At 51.7% G+C, this 25,592-nt stretch overlaps 1 protein-coding gene across 1 annotated transcript in view; it reads left to right on the plus strand.

Annotated features, from left to right (window-relative positions):
• The first annotated feature begins 1,783 nt into the window (after positions 1-1,783).
• Ripor3 (RIPOR family member 3) overlaps positions 1,784-25,592 on the plus strand; it is a 75,206-nt gene continuing 51,397 nt past the window's right edge. Inside the window, exon 1 of the mRNA XM_021156450.3 lies at positions 1,784-2,289. The gene's annotated coding sequence lies outside the window, so the exon portion shown is untranslated. The remainder of the gene's footprint in view (positions 2,290-25,592) is intronic.

A 25,592-nucleotide genomic window follows, 5' to 3' on the forward strand; every position in this document is an offset into this window, starting at 1 on the left:
ATTGGCTGAGCGCCATGCTACACAGCGCAGTCCAGATTCTTGGGAAATCCACTTGAATCTAGGAGTTCAAGGCCAGCTTGGGCAACATCTAAAAGCACTGGTCTTTTCTTTGTTTTTTTGTTTTGTTTTGTTTTGTTTTGTTTTGTTTTGTTTTTTTGGTTTTTCGAGACAAGGTTTCTCTGTATAGTCCTGGCTGTCCTGGAACTCACTTTGTAGACCAGGCTGGCCTCGAACTCAGAAATCCACCTGCCTCTGCCTCCCGAGTGCTGGGATTAAAGGCATGCGCCACCACAACCGGCCCCTTTGTTTTCTTTTTGAGACAGGGTCTCATATAGCTTAGGCTAGCCTCAGAGTTGCTATGTAGCTAAAGATGTCCTTGAACTTCTAATCCTCCTGTTTCCCCCTCTTAAGTTCTGGAATTTCAGAAGCCCACCGCCATCCTCAGCTTTTCTGATTTAGAAGCAGGGTCTTATGTAGCCCACGCTGGTCTTGAACTCTGGTCTTCCTGGCTAGCTTCATGTGTGCTGGGATTAGATGTGCTAATTGCCTTGCCTGGCTTAAGACCCCTGTGTAAAGAACATAAAGTGGGGTCGGGGCTTGGCACTATAGTCCTGGAATTCCTGACATTTGCTAGTCCAGAGGCTGAGGCAGAAGCACAAGTTCAAGCTCTACCAGAGCTGAGTAAACTTGAGGTTAAAGGGTTTGAGGCTAGCCTGAGCAGCCAGGTGAGATCCTGGCCTCAGAAGGGAAAAGAAGGGGCTGGAGTGGGGGCAGGGGCTGTCTGTGAAGGAGGCTCTGGGTTCAAGCCTCCATATCGCAAAGAAGAGACGGATCAGCTAAACCAAGTGACTTGAAAACCTCCATTTGGTCAGCACAAGGCCAGCTCTTTCCTCACTGAGCTGCGTCTGCAACCCTTCCTCGGGCTGTTGCAACTCAGGAGTGTGTCTTACAGGCATGTGGCTGTGCTTATTCTGAGGGTACAGGCTTTTGATGTTGCTGTTGTTGCTTGAGAATGTCTTGCTATGTAGTTCAGGCTAGTCTCCAATTTACTACCCCCTTGCTTCAGCCTCCTGAGTGCCGGGATTACAGCAGCAGGTCACAGCTCACTTTCATGTTATTCAACTGGCTGTATGTAGGGGACAATTAAGCGACTCTCCATTTCCTGTACAAACCCATTCTTACAACGTGTGCATGTATGTATATGTGTGTGTGTGTGTGTGTGTGTGTATGTATGTATACATGCATGTATTCCTACTGTTCAAAGTTCCTGCAAAGCTAGGCATGATGGTTGGCTTGAGTCTATCAACCCCAGCTATATAGTGAATTCGAGGCCAGCCTGGGCTATTTGAGACCTAGCCTCAGGAAAACAAAAACAAAAACACAAAAACAAAAACAACCCAAACTTTCAGAAAACAGGATTGCTTGTTGTCAAGTCTGACAGCTGGATTCTTGAACCCATAAATTAGAAGGAAGGCAAGAGCTGGCTCTCCCAAGTGTGTCCTGGTGTGGGCGCTCTCCCCACAGATGAGAGAAGAATGAGTGAGTGAATGAATGAATGAATGCCAAGTGGCAACTGACAAGACAAAAAAAAAAACAAAATCCAAAATCCAAATGGGTCTGCTGAAGCTTGGACCCTCCCTCTGGATCCCCACCCTGCAGAGCGGGAGGTGCAGAGGGGGAACTCCTACTGGGAATCCAGGTCAGTTCCGACCAGACCATGGCAAGAGCTGGAAAGGGGCTAGGGCCGGGAAGAGGGGAAAGGCAGAAGTTGGAGGGAGGGAGCCCGACCCTGCCTGCGAGTGATTAGCTGCAGCCCCGCGCAGCGCTAAGCAAACAGAAAACTTGCAGAGGTCCCCTCCGCTCCATCCCAGGCAGGCATTGAACCCCGAGTGATTAATCCGAGTCTTTGGGCGCCAAGAACCTTGCGTGGACTTGGAATCAGCCGGAATGGGAGCAGGAGGTGACCTCCTACAGCTACGGCAGAGGAGTGTCCGTGCAGCGCGGTGATACGACAGGCCAGCGCGGCATCCGGGGGCGCAGGGCCGGGGCTGGAGGCTTCCGGGAACCCCGGTCCCTCGGCCGCTGAACCCTGACACCCGCCAGATAAGCTCTATCGCAGCGGCCAGAGCCGGGAACAGCCGGATACAGGGGCCACCGAGTGCATTCCCAGAACCAGCATCCGCGGTGGGCAGAGGGCTGCAGGGAGCTCCGCCCGCCCGTGGTCAGTGACATCCAGCCGGCGCCGGGCAGCAGCGGAGCTCGGTCCCGGAGGTCCAGACCGGCTCTACGGTGAGTGTCGTCGCGGTCCCCAGCAGGCTGGCACGTGCAGGTGGAGAGAGGAGGGGCCTCTTCCTCACACTCACCTAGACCCCTAGGGCCACGAGAGGGAGTCTGTGTTGGAGCCGAGAGAACACTGCTGTGTAGCCCTGGGCAAATTCTTTTCCCTCTCTGGGTCTCCGCGTGTCCCTGTCAGTCTTTAAATGGGGTGGGTTTTTTGGAAGATGTTTAAGGGGCTCTTGCGTGACACTGTCTCAGGTAGAGTGCTGGGCACTTTTGAAGTGTTTTGGTACAGGCAATACTTAGGGAATCCCCAGGGTTCCCCCTTCCTGGTAGAGGGTAAGACTCTCTTCTCCGCTCCCTGTAATACACAGGCTCAGAAAGATGGAGCGACTTGTCTGAGGTCACACAACCCATCAGTGCCACTGACAAGCGAGGAGGGGGGGAGGGGGGTCTTTCTGACGAAGGGTTTATTCTAGACATGGGGTGAGAAGAGGAAGCGTGGGAGGAACAGACTAGATGGACTTTCTGTCGCTTTAGGAAGGAGCAGAGGAGTTGGTCAGCTTCAGCGGTCAGGAAGGCGAGAGTTGTACGGGCTGGGCCAGGCGCGCTCTGCTAGGAGGACAGGCGCCCACTACCATTGCCTGGGCAAGGGATCTCCAGGGACTGGAGAGAGAGAGAGAGAGAGAGAGAGAGAGAGAGAGAGAGAGAGAGAGAGAGAGAGAGAGAGAGAGAGAGAGAGAGAGAGAGGGTTGCGTTGGGGGCGGGAAGGGGGTGAGAGCTGGGGGTGGGGAGCATGGCGCATGCCTTGACTAGGTTTTGTTCCAATTTTATTTTGCCTTTTCAAAAATCTGTTTTAAATCATTCCGGGCCCCCGCGCGGCTCCTCTGGACAAAACAGAATTGTGAAACACACCAGCACTTTCCACACGCCTCCCCTGGGGGGAATCTCTCGTATTAATACCAGAGCTGTCTATTTGCATATCCATCCCTGCTGTGCCACTGGCAGTGGGCAGGGAGTGGGTTGCAGACAGAGTTAGCTCGGGCACTCCGTGGAAGGAGACCGGGTTACATTCCAGGGCTAGGAAGTCCCCAGCATCTCATCCGCAGGTGGGAAGCCCCCCAGGGCCAGGCGCCCAGCCAGAGGTGAAGGTCTCAACACCCAGATGTGGCCTGTCTTACTTCCTCTGGAATGTTCCACTGGGCTGCAGCCCTTTGGTGGACCCACGCCTCCTTTCCTTTCCGGGGCGGGCTCAGAACCCCTTGCATTGAGGGTAAGTGGGGACTTCAGCTGTCATCCCAGAAACCCCGATCCATCCTAGGGAATGTAGTTTTTTCTTTGTGGCTTGAGAACAAGTCTTTCAGCCTCAGTTTCTTCATCTGCAGGACAATGGACTTATTTAGGGAAATCTCTCAAGGTTCTGTAGGCTGGATTTTGGGACTCTGGGCAGGGCCATACCCAAGGTGGAAGTACTGTAGGTCAGGACAAGATGCTTGCCTGGGCTCTGGGGGTGGTGGCCCATGCTCGCCTTTAATCCCAGCACTCAGGAGGCAGAGGCAGGCGGATTTCTGAGTTCGAGGCCAGCCTGGTCTACAAAGTGAGTTCCAGGACAGCCAGGGCTACACAGAGAAACCCTGTCTCAAAAAAAAAAAAAAACCAAAAACAAACAAACAAACAAACAAACAAATAAATAAATAAATAAATAAAAAAGATGCTTGCCTGGATGATGTACAAGGCTCTGGGCTGGCTCTCCACCTCTCTCTCTCTCTCTCTCTCTCTCTCTCTCTCTCTCTCTCTCTGTAGGTAGGGGTGGGGCTTAGAAAGCACTGTCTATTATCCTGCTCCAGAGGTATCTGCGACTGAGGGAATGAGGATGTTCAAGGAGGAGGAAGAACTCCAGGGCATTGGGAGGATGGGACACCAGGAGTGCAGGTGGGGATTTGGCTGGGAACCCATCAGCAGGGCAGGCCTGACAGCCCAGGGGTTGACCCGGTGAACCTTGCTGCTTGGGCTCCTGCCTTGCGATTTCACCCATAGGTGGGTGCTGGTCTTGGAGCCTCTGCTACTTGTGGGTCCCAGAGATAGAGCTAAGGCCTCCTGGCTTGTGAGGGCAGCTGCCTGCACGCTCTGACTGTTCTTACTTTCCTACTGGAGGCTTTGTTGCCTTGTGGAGGAATCTCACTCCTGAGACAGCCCACATCAGATTCTTAGGAATTAGGTGAATCGTTTGCTACATCCCGAATTATGTAAACTCAGGCTAACTTCTGTTTAGACTAGGCAGAGAGTACAAGGAACTTATCACTCTACTTGTGAGGGTGGGGATAGATCCAGGGCCTCACACAAAGCAGGCGAGTGCTTTGATGATGAGCTATGGTGTCAGCTCTTGCTGGTTTGAGATAGAATAGCCTCAGATTCACAATGCCAGCTGCCAACAACAGGCACCTGCCACTACCCCCCAATTTGTACAGTTCTGGGGGGTGGTGAACCTAGGGCTTTGCATGTTAGGCAACTGCTCTGACAACAGAGCTACACCCCCAGCCCCCTTGCTTTTCATTTTCATTTTATTTTATGTATCTAAGTGCTTTGCCTGTAGTTATATGTCCTGCACACATGCTTGGCGTCCTTAGAGGTCAGCCATCTCTGGCTCCCTGCCCTCCATTTTTGAAACCATTTTCTTTGCGCTAGGAACAAACCCAGGGCTTTCGACGGTGCTAAGCGTGTAGCCTGCCACAGAGCCATGTCCTGGCCTCTCACAACTCACCATGCCATTTCCTCTAAGCTATGTCCTGTCCCATCTAAATGGCAGGAACGCCAAAGGGTGGCAGGTCACTGCACAGTCCTTCCCGATTCTGCGTTCAGCAATGTCGTCTCGGAAGCTCGAAGCTGACTTTGGTGGGGAAATGCCAAAAGGCTTGCTTGGCTTGTTTTGTTGCTCTGTGTGCTGTTGGGTTTGAGAAAATGGCCGTTTCCTGACTCTGCCCTCTGCTGCCATTGGCACAGGAGGGAGCTGCCCACTTCTAAGTGACCCAGTAAGTTCCCACACACTGTTGTTTGGCTGCTAGCTCACTCACCGAGGTGAGGCAGTTACCAACCAGGATTCCCGAAAAGCTACACTACTTCATCCACTGCCAGGTGCGGGAGTCAAGATAAAACTCTCCAAAAAGATCCCACGCAAAAGAGCGGATCCTTGAAATCTCCAGAAAAATAGCATCTAGTGCCCCTGCTTCAGCCTCCTGGGAGACAGACAGAAAATATGCCACCACACTTAGCCATGTAAATGTTGTTGTATCATTTTGTTTTATTCTTTATTTTTATTTTTGGAGATAGGGTTTCTCTATGTAACAGTCTTGGCTGTCCTGGATCTTGCTTTGTAGACCAGGCTGACCTCAAACACACAGAGATCCCCTTCCCAAGTGCTGGGGTTAAAGTCATGCACTATCATGCCTAGCTATCAAATAAGTATTTATTTGTATTTTTGTGTGTCTGCATTCTTTGCCTGTATGATGTGTGTGCCACATGTATGCAGTGCTCAAGGATGCCAGAAGAGGGCGCTGGAGGGCTTGAGCATCTGGAATTGGTTGTAAGCCACCGGGTGGGTGCCAGGAACCAAAGCTGGGTCCTCTGCAAGAGCAGCCAGTGGTCTTCACCACTGAACATCTCTCTGGCCCCTGTAAATTTTATTTTCATTAGTAAAGTGTATGGTATACATTCTTCCTAGCCATGCATTGCCGTGTGTTTGTGTACTCACGAGCGTACATCCATGTATATTTATTTGTATGAGCACAGAGCCCTGGGAGCTGGTTGATAAACTTGTAGCTTCCTGATGTACACCGACCAGGGGCTCAGAGATCTTGTCATGGAAAAGCTTCCACCTTCCCTAAGTTTCAGGCCAAAGTCCTCTGCTTCCTCCTTTCACTGAAGAAGGGTCAGCAACCAAACCTGACCTGTCTGGCTTCACTCTGGGGGACAGGTCGCCAGGAGGGACATCCAGGCTCCTGCTCAGCCAGGTCATCAGCACCATGGGACAGGGATGCTTTGTTCACTGCACCTTTGGTTTTTGTATCCAGGCTTCTGCACCTGTGGTCCCTGCATGGTTGGTCCCGAAGTCTGTATCCAAGCAGCGTCCGTTCTGTTCCGTATGTAGTAGGTCCTATCAGTGGCAGCTTCTGGTTAATTCCATGCCTTTGCAGACCTTGATCCTGCCAGCTCGATTTTCCCCGTGTAGGGAATGATGGCGCTAATAGAAACAATGTCTTGGAACAATTCAAAGGAGCAGCTAAGCCAGCCCTATAGAGGAGTTAAGACTAAGCTCTATTTTTAGAAACCCTAGGGGCCAGGTGGGCCCTTTCCAGGCGCCCTGGAGAAGGCCAGCACAAGGAAAATCTTTCTCACACCCAAGTCCCGCCTCTCCTCCTTCCCTGCCAAGGAGGAGGCCCAGGTGGGGGTGTTAGCTAAGCTGTGTGGCTGTGGTAGAGGAAGGGGGCCAGGCTCTCACTGATTTAAAAAGGGCTGAGAGTGTATTTGGTATGTAGGATGTGTACAGAGAGGATGTGTGTGACTGTTTGAGCAAGGGGGCATCCCAGGTGTCCATACAGCTCCCCACCAAGACCTCAGTCCTGATTGCAATCTTAGGACTCCTGTGAGCAGCTTGGCAGGCCCTGTCAAGTCTCTGTCTCTGTTTCTGAGCTGGGTCTCTGCACACCCTCCCTCCGTCCCTCCTCCCTACTCCTTCCTCCCTCCTTTCTTTGGGAACTTGGCAACAGGTTGGGCAGGATGGAGCTCAGAGGCAGAACACTCTCCTAGCTTGTGTGGGTTCTGGATTCCATTCCCAGCACCACATGCTCGATCGATCGCACGCCTGAGTGAGCCCTGAGGTGGGTCCACCCGTTGTGTTCCGTGTTCCGCACGCTGATCTTGTATGCTGGATGTTTTCACGCCAAGATTTGGACATTCCGGCCTGGTGAGATGGCTCAGTGGGTAAAGGCGCTTGCCACCACATCTCACGAGGTTGAAGCGAACCAGAGAACCGACACCCATGAGTTGTCCTGTGATCTCCACACATCCACTTTTGTGTACATGTGAACACCCTCCACATACCACATACCACACACACACGCACACACACACACACACACACACACACACACACACACTCTAGGGAGTGCGCTCACATATGCACACAGCATATCTGCCTTCCAAGCTGGGTTTAAAGGGGTCAAATAGTTTGTCATTAACTAGGTCTCAAACTTGTGCAGAGTCCAGTAGCTTCTACTTTTTATTAAAAAAAAAAAAAGAAAGGAACTGTAATGGCTCTGCCCTTAACAGGGACCCAGAGGCCCACTGCTACAGCCACCTCCACTGTCCCACCCAGCCTAGGCAGCCAGCCTTCTCGGTCACAGACTACCTTGTTTCTGCTTGCTTGCTTGCTTGTTTTGTTATGTTTTTTCAGCTGGCCATCGGATGGACAGGCTCTTTTCCTTTGTGCAGCCAGCAGGTTCCTAGTGGCGAGGCCATGCCCCCATGCTTGCCTCCTTCTGCCTGTTCTGCTGGGCCTGGCTCCCATCACTCAGAATACAAGGCCCGTAGGATCCAATCCCCTCAAATCCCAAGTCAACATACCTGCTTCTCTCAGGTCAGCGACATCTCTGCCCCGGGACCTTTGCATTATGACCCCTCTCATGTGGCCCCTCTCTCGGACCCTCCAGGGCCTTGCACGGATGCCACCTTCTCAAACGGGGCTCAGTCTTAGGCATTTGCTTCCTATGCAAGAGGCTTCGGGTTTCATCCCCAGCAAAACCAACTAACACTACCTCATTATTCCAGGAACACCCAAGGCAGAGAGAGTATGGGCTCAGATTCCACAGAGGCTGTGACTGCCAGTGTGTTGTCCCTTGAGGACCCCCTGGTACCGCTGACCACATGTCCTGGGTCTATGTGCTGTGGCTGCTCCCAGAGGAACGGGAGCCTGATGGTTAATGCACAGGGGAACCTGTCAGAGTAGGGACTTAGGACCCGATGGCACCAGCCTAGCCTGCTTCTCTCTAGGGAGGCTAGTTCTACTCTTGAGGGACACAGTGGGGACAGGACATTTTTTTTTCTCAGGTGGGCACAGGGCCACACACTTCTCAGTCCCTCCTTTGAAAGCAGAGGTGCCCTAATCAGTTTGTGCCAACATGGAGACTGAGGCACAGAGAGTGACAGTCACGTGGCTTGTAAGTGACAGACTGGGTGTGGATCCAGCCCCTCCGACTCTGCCCATGCTCACAGAGTTCAAGTCATTCACATTAGCGTCCAGCACCCTAGCATTGCTAAGCCCTTAGCCATACACATGGGGACTCAAATCCTGAATCCTGGGACTGCCATGGTGTTGTGTGTCTCAGAGCAGATCACTTTCCATCTCTGTTCTCTTTATAAAAATAAATTATTGGGCTGGTGAGATGGCTCAGTGGGTAAGAGCACCCGACTGCTCTTCCGAAGGTCCGAAGTTCAAATCCCAGCAACCACATGGTGACTCACAACCATCCATAATGAGATCTGACTCCCTCTTCTGGAGTGTCTGAAGACAGCTACAGTGTACTTACATATAATAATAAAAAAAAATAAATCTTTTTAAAAAACTATTGCTGTTGGGCCTGGCAGTGGTGGGGCACACCTTTGATCCCAGCCCTCAGGAGGCAGAGGCAGGCAGATCTCTGTGAGTTCAAGGCCACCCTGGTATAAGGAGCGAGTTCCAAGACAGCCAAGATTGTTATACAAAGAAACTGTAAGAAAAAAACAAAAAACGAAAAAGGGCCAAAGCCGTAATCTTCACTTTGAGAGATCCTGTCAGACCCCGAGTCACACACCATGTCCTTTTCTCCTGCAGCACAGCCATGAAGCTGACCTCGGGCAATGCGGGGTCCCACGGATTGTTTGGTTTTCTGGACGCTAGGATGAAACCCACGGCCTTGCTGGGCCATCAGGGCCTGCAGAGAGCATGTGTGGTCCTATCACCCTAGCCGGAGGTGCTGGCTGCCTGTGCCAGCTTCACCTGCTCCAGGGACTGTCTAAAGGCAAGAGAGTGACATTGAGGGTGTCTACTCAGAGTTCGGAGAGTTCTGGGGTGGTGGTGGGGGGATGTTGGCAACACAGAGCGGCTGAGAGATGGCTTCAAGCAGGCATTGGACTTTAACATCCAAACTGTTCGCCAGGATTTGGCCCCTTGTTGATGCGTGTTAAGGGAGTGGTAAGAGTCCCTCGGCCAACAGTGAGGAAGGAGCTAAGCACACAGGAGTGGAAGGCAGAGTCTGGGGGGCTGACCTGTGGTTCTTCCCATTCTCATGGGTCCAGGTTGGCTGTGCTGTCCTCTGCGGGGGTAGAGGTGTGTGGAGTGACGGTGTGTGGGGGCCGGCTCAGATCTTTCCTGGTTGCAAGCAGTGCCCATGGCTTTGTGTGCTTTGCTCAGCTGCTCTGCTCAGCTGCGTGAATCCCGCAGTAACCTTAGCCCTGGATGTGCAAGACAAGGAGCCAGGAGGACCATGGGCAGCCCTGCTTGGCGTACAGAGAGAGGACCATGGGGTGGGACAAGAGGCTGGCAGGAAAGAGTCTAACTGAGTACATTGGTGAGCGAGGTGCCACTGGGCATTTCAGAAGAGTGAGCCAGGCAGGGCACAAGAGCCCCCAGTTTCCTGCCAGGTGCCTTCGTGTGATCTGGACGGAGGGAGCCAGTGCTGTGAGTCTATGTTGGTCCTTACAGGGCATTTCCCCGACAGCCCAGTGTCCTCTGCCTTACCTGCCACCAACTTAGATGCCAGTCTCTGCAGAGTAGGATCCTGAAATTCGAGGTCAGAGTTTGATTTCAGCCCTGACATTCTGGTGCCTGCATCCCCAAAGGCCCAGCCTGTGTGTCCTCATCCAAAAAAGCTGGAAACTGTCTATTATAGCAGGGACACGAGTCACAGGAAGGTCTGGGCGCCTCAGTGGCATAACAGTCATGGACCATGAGAAATCCAAACTCGTGCTAGGAAATGAAAGGTCCCACTTGTGGGAATGACTGGGCCACTGGGACCCGCAGGCTGCAGGAGGCAGAGTGGGAAGAGATTGGCGGCTCTGCGGGCTTGGCAGAATCCTCTCCGTTGAACATCCTTGGACACCAGCCTGTTCATAGGACAGCACTCAGGGCAAACATGAGATTAAATGAGGCGAAAACGTATTCTAGCAAACACCATCGAGTCATGGCTTGTTGGCACACAGATGAGGAGTGTTTATGCTGCTAGCATCCTCCTAGCATGCATGCAGTTGGTGCCAACTGAATACAAAGGGAGGGTTGGCAGAGCTGAATGCACCCAGAATACGCTCCAGGCTGGATGGAGTACTTCCTGTGTTGTTCACCCTGATTTTTAATTTATTTGTTGTTACTACTATTCTTTTTTTTTTTTTTTTTTTTTTTTTTTTTTGAGACAGGGTTTCTCTGTGTAGCCCTGGCTGTCCTGGCACTCACTTTGTAGACCAGGCTGGCCTCGAACTCAGAAATCCGCCTGCCTCTGCCTCCCGAGTGCTGGGACTAAAGGCGTGCGCCACCACGCCCGGCTTGTTGTTACTACTATTATTGTTATTATTATTATTATTTGGTTTTATTGTTGTTGTTGTTGTTGTTTTGAGACAGGGTTTCTCTGTGTAGCCCTGGCTGTCCTAGAGCTTGCTCTGTAGACCAGGCTGGACTCAAACCCAGACATTCACCTGCCTCTGCCTCCTGAGTACTGGGATTAAAGATGTGCGCCACCACTGCCTGGCCTTGTTATTATATCTTATTTACTTATTCTTATTATATGCATGTACGTGTGTGCTCGTGGCACAGCAGATGTGTGGAGGCCAGAGGACAACCATTTGGAGTTGATCTCTTTCACCTCTATGTGGGCTCTGGAGGACTCTGGATCCCCAGCTTGTACAGCCCTCTCCTTTTCCAGCTGAGTATCTCACTGGCACACTGGCACAGCAGAGCTCAGCTAACCTGACACTCATTCTGGAGCCCAGCTGCCCTGGAGCTCTTGGCAATCCTCCTGTCTCACCTTCAGCCTCACCACTGTTCCAGGTGAGCCTTAAGAGAATAAAGGAAGTCAGGCAAGGTGGCAATCACCTTTAACCCCAGCACTCGGGAGGCAGAGGCAAGCGGATCTCTGTGAGTTCGAGGCCAGCCTGGTCTACAGAATGAGTTCTAGGACAGACAGGGATACACAGAGAAATCATGTCTCAAAACAAAACAAAACACACACACACACACGCACACACACATACACACACAGAGAGAGAGAGAGAGAGAGAGAGAGAGAGAGAGAAGGCTGGGAGATGGACAGGTGGCCTCTGAGGTGCATGGCCACTCCATTTCAAATGTGGTAAGCCATGGTCTAGGATTGGGCTTCATCTCATCTCCACTGCAGGGTAAGAATGTGAGGAGCTGAAGCCAGACCCAGTCCCCAGAGGCAGTTTCTGAGCCCCTGCTCCTTGCAGGAAGTGGACATGGGGTGAGCTTGTGTCCCTCCGTGGCAGAGCCCTTGTGCATTTCTCTCATTTTTGCATCTTGGGACAAAGGGTGAAAAGCTCAGATGACCCGCACTGCTTCCTGGTGGAAAAACACTCTGGACCCCGGTGGGGATCTTCCAGCAGCAGCAGCAGGGCTGGCCTCCCCTCTGTCTCCCTCTGTCCCTGCTGCTGCCCGGCTGGAGGGAAGACAGAGAACGCAGTGCTTGGGATTCCAGACGGTGGAGCTTAGGGACTCCCGTGGGCCATCCATGCTAGCCATGCTTCCCACTGTTAGTCCTGCAGTGTACCAGCACATGGGGGGTCCTGCCAGTGCCCCCACCCAGATCTCATGGCTGCTCCCTCCACACCCACCAATGATGCTCAGAGTGACCCGGCCTAGGCCTTGGAGTCAGACAGAGCTGGCTTTGCCTGTCCCAGAGTCCCATGATATCTGTGACACCTGTCTTGTTCTGCTTCCTCTTCTTCAGGACGTAAGCAGGGAACCTGTCACCAGGAGACTTGGATGAGAGAAACACTCCTGGCTCAGCACACAGAGCCGGCTCTTGGGGTTTTTTTAATGGCTAGATAGTCTGAAAACACAATTAGTTAGCTTCAACTCTGAGTTTCATTGTGCCCTCTGCAATTGGGCACTGGTATAACCACACCTCTTTGTATACATGCCTATTAGCATATTAATCAAATCACATAATAATAAATAATAATAATAAATAATAATAATAATAAATAGTAGTAATGGGTTTTATGGTGACACTTCGTTCCTGTATATGATGTATTTTGATCACATTCGCCCTGTCACCCATCCCACTCTCACTGATCCGTCCTCCTCCCAGCATGCCTCCCTTTATACTTTCATGGGTGTTTTGTTTTGACCCAGCGTGTACATTATTGTGGACATGGGCTCCTGGCTCATCAGTGAAGAAAACCTTTTCCCTTTCCAGAGCAGCCGTCAGCTGCCAATAGACCATCAGGGAGGGCTGGGGCCTTGTCACCCAGTCTCGCTGGGTTTGGTTTTGTTTTGGGGACATTGTCTCCTTGTGTGGTCCTGACTGGTGTGAGACTTGCTCTGTAGACCAGGCTATCCTCTAACTCACAGAGATCTGCCTGCCTCTGCCTCCAGAGTGCTGGGATTAAAGGCATGGGCCACCAAGTCTGGTAAATCTTCCCCTAGTTTTGAGACCCTTTTTCATGTAGCTCAGGCTAGCCTGAAACTCACTGTATCGGAGGATGACCTTGGGCTTCTGATCCTCCTGTCTCCGCCTCCGAGTGCTGGGATCGAAGGCATGCGCCACTAAAGTGGCTGCTCTTGCATTAATTGCCTGGTGCAGTGGTGCACAGGGTTCAGAGAGGTCCCAGATCTAGCAAGCACCTGTGCCAATTTCCTGATGATGCTGAATGAGTTCCACAGACTGTCGCTAAAAGCCACTGTCATTGATTCTCTTAAAGGCCTGGATGCCAGGGGCAGCTCTACCTGATCTGTCTCCGAGGTGGTAGGAGGAGCCCTATTACTCACGCTAAACTCCACCCTGGCCTTAAGCGTTCGTTTGTTCATTTGTTTGTTTTGGTTTTTTGTGACACTGCTAGGGACAGAATCCAGAACATGCTAGGTGCACATTCTACCACTGACCTGTATCCCTAGCCTCAAACTCCACCTCGGAACTCACATAGCCTTCCTCAGTGTGTCTTGTCCCTATGTGAGGACGCTGGTCACTGGCCCAAATCCAGGACCACCTCTCTCCACCACACATCTATAAAGACCGATTTCCAAAGCCAGTCACAGGTCTGTAGTATGTTTTTACAACATATCTCACCACCTCACAGTTTTCACTGTTGCTGGGGTCCCCTTTCCACTGTGACCTCTCATGCACTGCCAGCCCAACGTGGACCAGGTCCCTTCTGTTCCTGCTACCATTCTGTGCTGTTCACGAGCCTATGTTGATCTCTGAGGAACAGAGAGGTGAACTTGGTTTCCTGAGGTCACACAGCCACTAAAAGCTGTAGTTGGGAGACCCTTTGTTTCTGACTTTGCTTTCTGGCTGGGTTTTGAGACCCTCCCACCGCATCCCAGGAGCCTGGAGACATGTGAGACACTCTCTTTTCTGGCTTGTACCACCCTCCCACTGCTGAAGCATCTTCCAGCCATAGGCGTAGGCAGGTCCTGCTGCTCTCCCACAGGGAGGAAGCTGAGGCGGGTTAGTGGAGGGATAGGGATACTGCTCCACAGTTAAGAGCTTCTGCAGAGGCAGAATTCACTTCCCAGAATCCACACAGGCAGATCATAACTGCCCACAGCTCCAGCTGCAGGGGATCCGATGCCCTCTCCAAGGGTACCCACATTTCTGTGTGCAGCACATACACACACACACCCGACTGAGTCTGTTGGATGCTGTCTGTATGGGAGGTTGGATATCAAAGGCACTCATGCCTGTCAAGGAGAACTGACTGTGAAAGCCATTGGCTGTCTGTAGCTTTTCATCTAGAGATGAGACCTCAAGAAATGTCTCCCCGGGGCCTAGCAAACACAGAAGTGGATGCTCACAGTCAGCTATTGGATGGATCACAGGGCCCCCAATGGAGGAGCTAGAGAAAATACCCAAGGAGCTAAAGGGATCTGCAACCCTATAGGTGGAACAACATTATGAACTAACCAGTACCCTGGAGCTCTTGTCTCTAGCTGCATATGTATCAAAAGATGGCCTAGTCGGCCATCGCTGGAAAGAGAGGCCCATTGGACTTGCAAAGTTTATATGCCCCAGTACAGGGGAACGCCAGGGCCAAAAAGTGGGAGTGGGTGGGAGGGTATGGGGGACTTTTGGGATAGCATTGGAAATGTAAATGAGGAAAATACCTAATAAAAATATTAAAAAAAAAAAAGAATGCACTAAATAAAAGGCAAAGTTGAAGGGAAAAAAAAAAAAAGAAACGTCTCCCATCACCCACTGGCATAGTCACAGGTGTTGCTGTGCAGGCAACTGTCTTGGTGAGATTTCATGGCTACAACAGCTCTCCATCTTGTCTAGAAGACACTGTCTCACGGCTGGTTAAAATAAACTTTAAAAAAAGAGAAAGAAAGGAAGAGAGAAAGGAGGAGAGAAAGAGAGAGAGAGAGGGAGGGAGGGAGGGAGGGAGGGAGGAAGGAAGGAAGGAAGGAAGGAAGGAAGGAAGGAAGGAAGGAAGGAAGGAAGGAAGAAGGCATGTGCACATGAGTGTCTTGGCCTGTAGGGTGTGCAGAGCACTCATAAAACCTGGCAACATCTGGGGAGTCTCAGTGTTGGGGCTATACATTGCAAAGTGACTTGTTGGAGTGAGCTGTGGAGAGATGGCTCAGCGGTTAAGAGCACCAACTACTCTTCCAGAGGTCCTGAGTTCAATTCCCAGGAACCCCATGGTGGCTTACAACCATCTGTAATGGGATCTGATGCCCTCTTCTGGTGTATCTGAAGACAGTGACAGTGTGTTCATATACATAAAGTAAATAAATAAATCTTTTAAAAATATTGTGACTTGTGGCTTGGTGTGGTGGTGCACACCTTTAATCCCAGCACTCAGGAGGCTGGGGCAAGAGGATCTGTGTATATCTGAGGCCAGCATGGCCTATTTAGTGAGTTTGTTCCAGGAACAATATGTATATGTAGCTATATGTAGTCACTGTTCAGAAACACCCAAACAAAGCAAAACAAAAAGGTGACCTGTTTGTTCTGGGGACAATACTCTTAGATGCTCTGAAGCAGAATTCTCCCCCACCAGCAGCAGGAACCTCTTGGGCCATGCCTGGAGAAGGCCCTGGAAGGATGTGGCCATTGCTTTGCTATGGAGTAGAGAGCAGAGGGCAGACAGGGAGGGTCTGACCGAGATAAATGACTGAGTCCCCAGATGAGGTAGGAATTTACATTCCTGCATGGATGGAACCCTGTCTTGGAAAATGGAAGCCAGGGCTGCTGCTCTGAGATGTTGGAGCTGGGATGGGGGTGGGGTGGGCAGGGCTCTAACTGCTGGGGCTCTGGGGACAGGAAATAGCTGCTGTGTCAGCAAGAGCAGCGACAGGCTGGAGGCCCCTAAGGAGATGAGTTTTTCCCAGAGGTTTTGCTGGGGACAGCTGGCAAGTGGATCGGGAGCCAGCCACATGCCTGGTGTGAGTCCAGACAACTAGGCCTTTGGGAACTGTGAGCTAATGGGATCCCATGAGCTGACGGCTCACAGTGAGGTCTCCCTAAACATTAACTGCTGTTATGGTGTCAAGGACTCTGGTGACAGTGTCCAAGGCTGTGCCTATGAGAGGTCTCACAGGGCATCCCAGAGACCCTCAGCAGCCAAGTACTAAGGCGGCAGTCCAGGAGTCTCACTGTGAGGACAGTGGAGCTGAGAGGAAGCCCCTGGTGACCCCTAAGCAGCAGCCTATCTCTCACATCTGGAACTCATGGCTGGCCCGTGTCCATTTCTGCACAGGCCACCGGGTACCTGCATCAGGAAGAGGGATGACATCTGGGCTCTGTCCTGTAGGTGTGGGCAGGAGAGGTGCTGAGCTGAGGCCTCTGATGCACAGACAGTTTGATGGTTGCAGCCTAGATTTGGGGATCACACAGTCTTTGTTCTTGGCACCCCTACATAAACACTCACGGAGCCTCGACTGTGCCCTGGAACCTAGGTCAGTTATTGCTGTCACCCTGGGGTGGATTGAATAAGAATGGTCCCCAAAGGCTCGTACGTTTGAATCTTTGGTTCCCAGTTGCCTAACTGTTTAGGAGGTATTAGGAGGTGTGGCCTTGCTGGAGGTCGTGTGTCATTTGGGGGGATGGAGGTCTTAAAAGCCCACATCAGGCCCAGTCTGTCTTCTCTATCTGAAACTTGTGGGTCAGATGTGGGCTCTAAATTACTGCTTAGCATCTTCCCTGACTGCTTGTAGCCAAGTTCCCAGCCACAATGATCATGGACACACATTCTGAAACTGTAAGCCAGCCTCCAACTAAATGATGTCTTTTATAAGTTGCCTTGGTCGGGGAGACAGACCCCCAGGAGGGTGAGGTTTTGGCTGGACCGTGTTGTTGGCTTGTCTGGCTCCATTAAGCCAAGAACAGGCTTGTGGGCCCCAGTGGGCCCCAGGTCACATTGTGCTGGGAGAGAACCCAGGAAGCCATGGCCAAGAGCACTTGGACGCATGCCGGCCATGGCTTTTACAGGCCTTTGAGGCCTCTCCTGGACACAGGCTGATCCATCAGTGGTTCCCTGGAGCGGAGAGCTAGGGGCTGGTCCAGGAATGCAAGGATGGAGGACTTCTTGGAGAGAGACCTTCCTTTCTCGCATTGCCCTGGGGCTCACTGATGAAGCCTGGCAGGTTGGCCAGCGAGCCCTGGGAGGCTTCCCACATCTGCCTCCCTGGCTCTGGGATTACAGTGTGTCTGCCTGGGTGCTGGGAATCCCACAAACTCAGGCTCACGCTTATTCCTTATGGAGCCATCTCCCCGGCAGCTCTCATTGTTTATTGCTGTTTTTAATTAATTAGTTAAATAAACTAATTCATTAATTAGTTAATTTTTGAGAAAAGGTCTCTTCAAAGTCACCATCCCCTCCCTTCAGCCTCTTGAGTGCTGGCATGATGGGTGTATCACGATGCCATTAAGTATTCTTTAATATTCGTGAAAATAACATTGGACCAAGAACAGTTTTTAAAAGATTTATTTATTTATTTATTTATTTAATGTATGTGAGTACACTGTAGCTGTACAGATGGTTATGAGCCTTCATGTGGTTGTTGGGAATTGAATTTAGGACCTCTGCTCGCTCCAGTCAACCCCACTCATTCAGGTTGGCCCTGTTCTCTCCAGCCCAAAGATTTATTTATTATATATAAGTATACTGTAGCTGTCTTCAGACACACCAGAAGAGGGCATCAGATCCCATTACAGATGGTTGTGAGCCACCCTGTGGTTGCTGAGACTTGAACTCAGGACCTTCAGAAGAGCAGTCAATGTTCTCACCTGCTGAGCCATCTCACCAGCCCGACCAAGAACATTTTTGGTCCTCACAGTGAGTGTATGATGTGGAAGGGGCTTACATCATGCCTGGTTCCATTTTTTATTTTGCGGGGCTCTGAGCACCTTGGGTACACATGGTCCTGCTTAGCTACAGCCCCTGCCCAGTTTTAGATGAGGTGACTCAGTCAGAGATTGGGTAACTGGTCCAGGAGTCCAGGGCTGAGGGTATGCGTGTCTCCTGGTGAATACCAGATGACCCCACAACTTGATAGCTTTGAGCACATCTGTTATCTCATCCTTTGTGTGGGACAGGGACCCAGCATGGCTGTTCTGGGTGAGCCACTTCAGGGCTCTCAGGGGACTGTATCCAGGGGACGGTGGATACAGTGGAGGCTGCTCCCCAGCTCTCTTGAGGGATTATTGGGGTTACTTCTTTTTCGGTTGGTATGGTAAAAGCAATTTAAGGAGGGAAAGGTCAGGTCTAGGTCACAGTTCCTGGCACAGCTAGTTCATCATGGCTGCGACATCCTGATGGGAAGAAAGGGAGGAGGTTGGCTATAGTGTCATCTACAGTCAGGAAGCAGAGAGAGAGAGAGAGAGAGAGAGAGAGAGAGTGAGAGAGAGAGTCAGAGACAGACAGAGACACAGAGAGATACAGAGAACAGAGACAGAGACAGAGAGAGAGAGGGAGGGAGGGAGAAGAGGTGAGAGAGAAGAGAAGAGAAGAGAAGAGAAGAGAAGAGAAGAGAAGAGAAGAGAAGAGAAGAGGAGGGGAGGGGAGGGGAGGGGAGGGGAGGGGAGGGGAGGGGAGGGGAGGGGAGGGGAGGGGAGGGGAGGGGAGGGGAGGGGAGGGGAGGGGAGGGGAGGGGAGGGGAAGAGACAGAGAGAGACAGAACGGAGAGTGTCTCCTTTTCATTTAGTCTGGGCCTGGTCCCTGGAATGGTACTAATGGTCTAATATTTACGGTGGATCTTCCCACAGTCTCACCTAATTGAGATGATGGCTCACAGGCACGCCAGAGGCGTGTCTTATGGACAGGTTTAGATCCTGTCAAGTGACAATTTTAACTATCACATGGGGCTCAGCTTTCTGTAGGCTGCTGGCTGCAGGTGCTCTTATCTTAGTGTCTGGCCTTGAGGCTATCTCAGCCTGGCCTCTGGCTTTGTTCTGTTGAGCAAGCCTGGGAGTGGGGGTGGGGGAGGAGAAGGACAGCGAAAGGGAGCGCGCATGCGCGCTTAGGTCACGCCTGGTTTAATTTTTGGTTTGTGGGGCTGGGAATGGAAGCAGGGCTTTGAGCACACCAAGCACACGTGTCCTGCTCTCCCCCGAGCTATGGGTCAGCAGGGTACAGAGATTGGAATCTCACATTTTTCTCTTTCTCTCAGGACTGAGTAGGCTCAGGGCCTTGCCCTAGGCAAGAGCTCTTTCGCTAAGCCCATCTGAGGCCCTATTTCTTTATTTATAGACAGGTGTCTTACTTTGAAGTTCATGCTGACCTCTAGGTTGAAATCCTCCTGCCTCAGCCTACAAAGTAAATGGCTTATAGGACATGCTACTGCACCCTGTTTGAGAGTCATTGCCTCTTTTGACTTGACCTTGCCTAATGTCACCCTTGCCATGTTCTAGTCACGAGGTGTCGTCTATGCACACCAGGAGGAGGGCTGACCAGCAGCTATGCAGAAGCCACCCACTGAAGGGCAAAGCCCAGGCTGGAAATCAACATTTGACTTCAAAGTCTGCTCTCTGTGGAAGCTGAGACTGACTGGTCCTCTCTCTGCTGCCACACTGTCCAACTGGACACAGAGCTTCCCAGACCACTTGCACCCACCTGCACCCACCTGCACCCACCTGCATCCACCTGCATCCACCTGCATCCACCTGCACCCACCTGCACCCACCTGCATCCACCTGCATCCACCTGCACCCACCTGCACCCACCTGTATCCACCTGCATCCACCTGCACCCACCTGCACCCACCTGCATCCACCTGCATCCACCTGTATCCACCTGCACCCACCTGCATCCACCTGCATCCACCTGTATCCACCTGCACCCACCTGCACCCACCTGCACCCACCTGCACCCACCTGCATCCACCTGCATCCACCTGTATCCACCTGCACCCAGCTGCATCCACCTGTATCTACCTGCATCCACCTGCACAGGCTTTGACTTCACTTATCTTTCACTTCCCTCCTTCCTCCTGCCTTCCTCCTTTCTCCTGGGCTTCTTTCCTGTATCCATCTGTCACCTCTCAGATGCCACCCATGAGCCTGTACCCAGTGTGGTCAGTTTCGTCCTTTGGGCTTAGGTGGCTATGTGTCCAAGGTGGGAATTGGCACTTTGTGGCAGATGGCATCTGGGAGAGGGGACTCTCTGGGCCCAGGGTACAGCTGGCTGGCTTCTCACCTTGGTTGACACTCCCATCCTGTCTATTGCATCTGAGTCACTGCCTGGCCAGCTACTACCAACAAACTGCAGCCACTCTGCTCCTTGCACTAGCAAGGTGTCCCCTCTGTAAGTAAGAGTGCATTGCTCCCCAAACTAAGCATGAGGGACCAATGTAGCCAGGGAGAACAAGACCAGGCTTCCTTTGAATACACGGTGCTTCCGGGTCCCTCCTCTGGCTGCTGGGGAGGTGTCAGGGTCATGCCTGGTGGGTGACCACTCAGTTCACCGTCTGGTAGCAAAACTCAGCGCTGGCCGGGCGTGGTGGCGCACGCCTTTAGTCCCAGCACTCGGGAGGCAGAGGCAGGCGGATTTCTGAGTTCGAGGCCAGCCTGGTCTACAAAGTGAGAGTTCCAGGACAGCCAGGGCTACACAGAGAAACCCTGTCTCGAAAAACCAAAAAAAAAAAAAAAAAAAGAAAAAAACTCAGCGCTGGCGGGCCTGGGGTCCTCTCTGTAACGCCCCTCAGGCAGGTGGGTGTCTGTGTTCCCAGAAAAGCCAGAGGAAGGGCAACAGGTGTCCAAACTATTACTTGTTGTAGAAGCTGTCATGTATGTAGTCTGTTACATATGTGCTCAGAACCATCAGAATCACATGTGTGTGATGGTGACCCTCCACCATAGTCCAGGGGTCAAGAGAGGTGAACCTGAGGCGGAGGCCAAATGAGCAGTGGATGGCTGACGAGGCAAGCATGCTTTCCTGCCTGTGGATGTTCATGTGCATGCATGTGTATGTTCACACATGTGCATGAGTGTTCACAAGTGCACGCATGTGTATGTTCACACATGTGCATGAGTGTTCATACATGTGCGTGCATGTGTATGTTCACACATGTGCATGAGTGTTCATACATGTGTGTGCATGTGTATGTTCACACATGTGCATGAGTGTTCATACATGTGTGTGCATGTGTATGTTCACACATGTGCATGAGTGTTCATACATGTGCATGCATGTGTATGTCCACACATGTGCATGAGTGTTCATACAAGTGCATGTGTGCTCCTGAATGTTTATGGGATGAGTGTGTGAGTATCAGCACTCCTGTGAACATTCGCCTATCTGCATGTATTCCTGGGTACGCGTGTGAACAAATGCGTGTGTTTGTACTCTTGGGAGTGCTTGTGTGTGTGTGTGTGTGTGTGTGTGTGTGTAAAGCCTCCTTGGTGCCCAACTTCAAGGCACCCCGTCCTCAGCATGTCTGGAGAGCCCTTCCCTGAAGAGGGATCAGATCAGAAGAAGCAACAGCAGGGGAGCCTTTGAGAGAGGGGCCTGGAGACTCACAGAATGGGCAGAGCTGTATGGGGGCAGGGTTTACAGGGGAGGCTGGCAGGGTGTGGCTAGCTGGGGTAGGCTGGGAGGGGTAGGCTGGTAGGGAGGGGAGCTATGGGTGGGTAGGGGGAGGCAACTTTGAAAGGCTGAGCTGGGGGTAGGAGGGTTGTTACCCACCACTTAGAATGTCTTTGCCTCAATGCTAAGGCCCAGGATGGTGTAGCTAGAAGCCTCTGTCAGCTGACTATAGGAACTGGGCAAAGGCCCAGTCTCAGTTTCCCACCTGTGCCATGGGAAGAAAGAGATAGGTCACCTGTGGATGGATGCGCAGTTTTTCAGGGACTGACAGGGTGAGTCCCAAACTGAGGGTGACTGTGGCAGCTGGCAAGGACTTAATGGCAGAGCAAAGTCCAGGTCCCAAGCACTTCCTGTCCCTGTCACCCGAGTCTAAGCCCATCTAAAAGAGAAGGCCAGGACACTAATGTGTGCCTACCATCAGCTGGGGCTGGCACCTGTCCTGGCAGTCTCAGACAGTCAACATGGTGGGCAACATCAGCACCCCCCTTTCACAGATGAGAAAAATAAGCTCAGAGAGGTTAAGTGATTTGTTCATGGTCACAAAGCAAGAAAGAGATGGGCTGGACTGGTCTCCAGGCTGCCCTGGCTCCCATGGGAAGGCCACCTCTCAGAGCAGATGTCAGACTTGCTGTGGCTGTAGAAGGATGTGAGGAGCTGGTACAGAAAAATGGACCGTATCTCTGAGTGAGGGTAGAGTTCCTGGGGAAAGGTGTGGTGGATGTATAGAACATTCCAGATGTTCTAGTGGGATGAACAGGCATGAGATCCCAGCATTGGAGAGGGAACAGAGGCAGGAGGATGGAGAGTTTGAGGTCAATCTGGGCTACACAGTGAGCTATTTAAAATGTGGAAGAAAAACAAAAACAAAGTCCACAAGGCATCTAGAATGTTCTTTCCTGCACTCGAAGAAACCAGTGTCCTTTCAAGTCTGCATCCTAGGCCTCTGGGCTTGGCTGGATTAAGGAGAAACCCACAAAGTTGAGACATGTGTCTGTTAGCCAGACTCTTGCTTGGTTGCTGTCCTGGAGCTTAAGTTGCTATTACAAGCTAGGAAACCCAAATTCATACTGGCTTGAGAGGGAGAGAGAGGGAGGGTGAAAGGGAGGGAGAGAGGGAGGGATGGATGGAGGAATGGATGGATAGAGGGAGGGAGAGGGGGGAGAGAGAGAACAAAGTGGGCAAAGTGGGGTCTTTCATCCTAAACCTGTTTGAAGAAAGGTTAAGTCAGGCACAGTAGCACACTCTGAGGCAGGAGATTGGCCTGAGTTTGAAATCAAGCTGACACACACAGTGAACTCTTGGCCAGTCTGGGCTATAGACCGAGACTCTGTCTCAAAAAACCACAAAACAATTCCCTTCAACTTGTGACAGGCATTACAAATCGAACACAGAGCACAGACCTCCTTTAGAAAGCCACCCTCAAGAGCCCAGTTTAGCACTACAGACCTGAAGTGACAGTGTCTGTCAGCTGGCACAGCAACTTGAATCATAACCTATGTGTGATCCTGCTATGAACCTGTGAGGGTGAAAGACTGCGTACAAGGGCCAGGAACTCTCACAATCCCGAGACACAGGAAGTCGGGCTCCATGATTCCTGGTGCTTTAGGCAGATGCGCCTTAGGACAAGGGGTCAGACTTGCGCTGTCCATAGAGGCCTAGGGGCACATTGATGTCCCCTTTCACTGTGAGGTCAGGAACAATGGCAGTCGGCCCTGGGAGACCCCCACTCTAAAATAGGGCAGCATGGCAGCTGTACCATGGAAGAGAAGTCTGTTTTCTTGAAGAGAAGGTAAATTGCTAGTGACCATGGAACCTCTAGTCTCCTGCTCAGATCTCCTGAAACCAGAGGGAGACAGCGGAAGCCTGGAGGACGGTCCAGAAGGGGTCCAAACTCAGCAGCCCTGTGTGACTGGAGTGAAGGCAGTCACTGTGGATAACTGCTGCTGAGTTCTCTCAAGCTTAGGTGTTGATCTAGTCTGTGTCCTCACCAGGACCCTGTAAGAAGGAAGGGATCTCTGTGATCCACTGTGGACTCACAGGCCTGGGGAGTCCCAGGGTCTGTCCACACCCCTTGTCCAGTCCGTGTCCACTCCATGGGCATCACCATGAGAGAGGAAGAGGACAGCCACTGGCAATTAGTGACACCTGGGCTCACAGCAGCTCTGTTGGAGGTTCTGAGGTCCAGGGGCAGATGGGGCATGCCCAGAAAGGGAAGCCAGGGCTGCAGAGGCCAAGTCACACAGGAACATGTGCCATGGCTCTGTCTCTGCCCTCACATATCACCCGCCACACTAAACTGAAAGTCTCCTCATGACATGGGTGACAACTCCGGGACTCAGGTGGGAATTAACTATATTCAAACCACACAGCAGGGAGCTGTGGGGGTGCTGCTGACCTCCCTGTGAGCCAATGGGGGACATTGGAACATGGGAGAAGAGCAATGTACATCTAGGAGAGGAGCCTCAGTGAACAGAAATACCACCACCACCAGAAGCCGGAGGGAGACAGCATGCCCCAAGAACAGGACAGGATTATAGTCCTACCTGCGAAGTATAATGCCCAGACTCAAACCCAGGGGTGATCCAAGTGTGACTTAGCACCTCCCTGAGCCTTGCCACACCCCTCTGAGCCATGCTCAACCATGGTGGAATGAATTCTAGCATGGCCTGGTACCTGGTACTCGCACCCCAATTTTACTGGTGTGGCCAGTGGTGCTTATTATTGATTGTGCGTGGAAATTTACTTTTCTTCTTTTTGTGGGGCTGGGGATGGACGCTGAGGCCCTATCGTGCTAAATGTGTCTTCCAGGTCCAGGAAGTTTATTTGCAAATCTATTTGGTTTCTCTTTCTTTCCTGAGAGTTCCATCTTTGGGGCTTCTGATGACCAAAGCAGCTGCTCTTGAGTTGTCTGGGACCCACCCACGCTTCCTTAGGGTCTAGAAGAGGCAGGAGAAGGGTCAAGTTTGTGACTGATCCTTTCCTGCCTCCGCAGTCAGCTCCAGGGGCCTTCTAACTCCAAGCCTTGGGGGGGGGGCTCTGATGGGGGAAGCAGTTGGAAGATTAAGGCAAGGACAGATGTGGCTCCATGGAGACTAGGCAGGCAGGAGACTAGGGCAGTGTGTAGTGAAAGGGGCCACACCAGGGCCCAGCAGACCCAGGCCCTAGGCTCAGCACTGAGCGCTTGTCCAGTGAACCCATGCAAGCTCACTGCCTTTCCCCTTACCTTACCACACTTGCCTCACAATGGACCTCAGCTGTGCCCCATGATCCCAGGGAGGGTAGACAGGCCTCTGCCTGCACTCTGCCTCCTTCTTATTTCTCAGCTTCCCCCATCCCACATACCCATTGCCCTATGATCTGTTCAGTTTCACCCTCCGTCCTGGATTTTCAGAGACAATGATGACAGCAGTTCTGAGTCAAGTGCTGCTGTCCGGAGGGAGGGCCTCAGGTCACTTGGGACAAGAAGCAAGAACATCTTCTGGCTTCAGGGAGGTTTGTTTGAATCCCATGAGTCAGAAATGCACTCAGACCAAACTCTCTTTAATATTGGCCACAGTGGTGAGCGCACCTGGCATCCCAGAACCTGGGAAGTGAAGAAGAGAGTATCAGGGCTCAGCTGGGTTATATGAGACCTTGTCTCAAAATAGGAAAAGACAAACAAACAAAACAAAAACAGGGTCTAGAAAGATGGCTCAGCAGTTCATTGGCTGTTCTTGGCAGAGGTCCCAGGTTTGGTTTCCAGCTCCCACTTGGCAGCTCTGCAACTTTAGCTTAAGGGATCTGGTGCCCTCTTCAGGTCTCTACGGGCACTGCATGCACACAGTCTGCATACACAAACAAGCTCACAAAAATAAAAATCAATAAAACTTAGAAAAGAACAAAAAACAAAACAAAACTGAGCTGGAGAGATGGCTCAGCTGTTGAGAGCACTGGCTGCTCTTCCAGAGGTTCTGAGTTCAAATCCCAGCAACCACACAGTGGTTCACAACCATCTGTAATGGGATCCAATGACCTCTTCTGGTGTGTCT

The sequence above is a fragment of the Mus caroli genome, unplaced genomic scaffold (assembly GCF_978045245.1).
Source record: "Mus caroli unplaced genomic scaffold, Mus_caroli_1 scaffold_2, whole genome shotgun sequence".
Taxonomy (NCBI): Eukaryota; Metazoa; Chordata; class Mammalia; order Rodentia; family Muridae; genus Mus; species Mus caroli.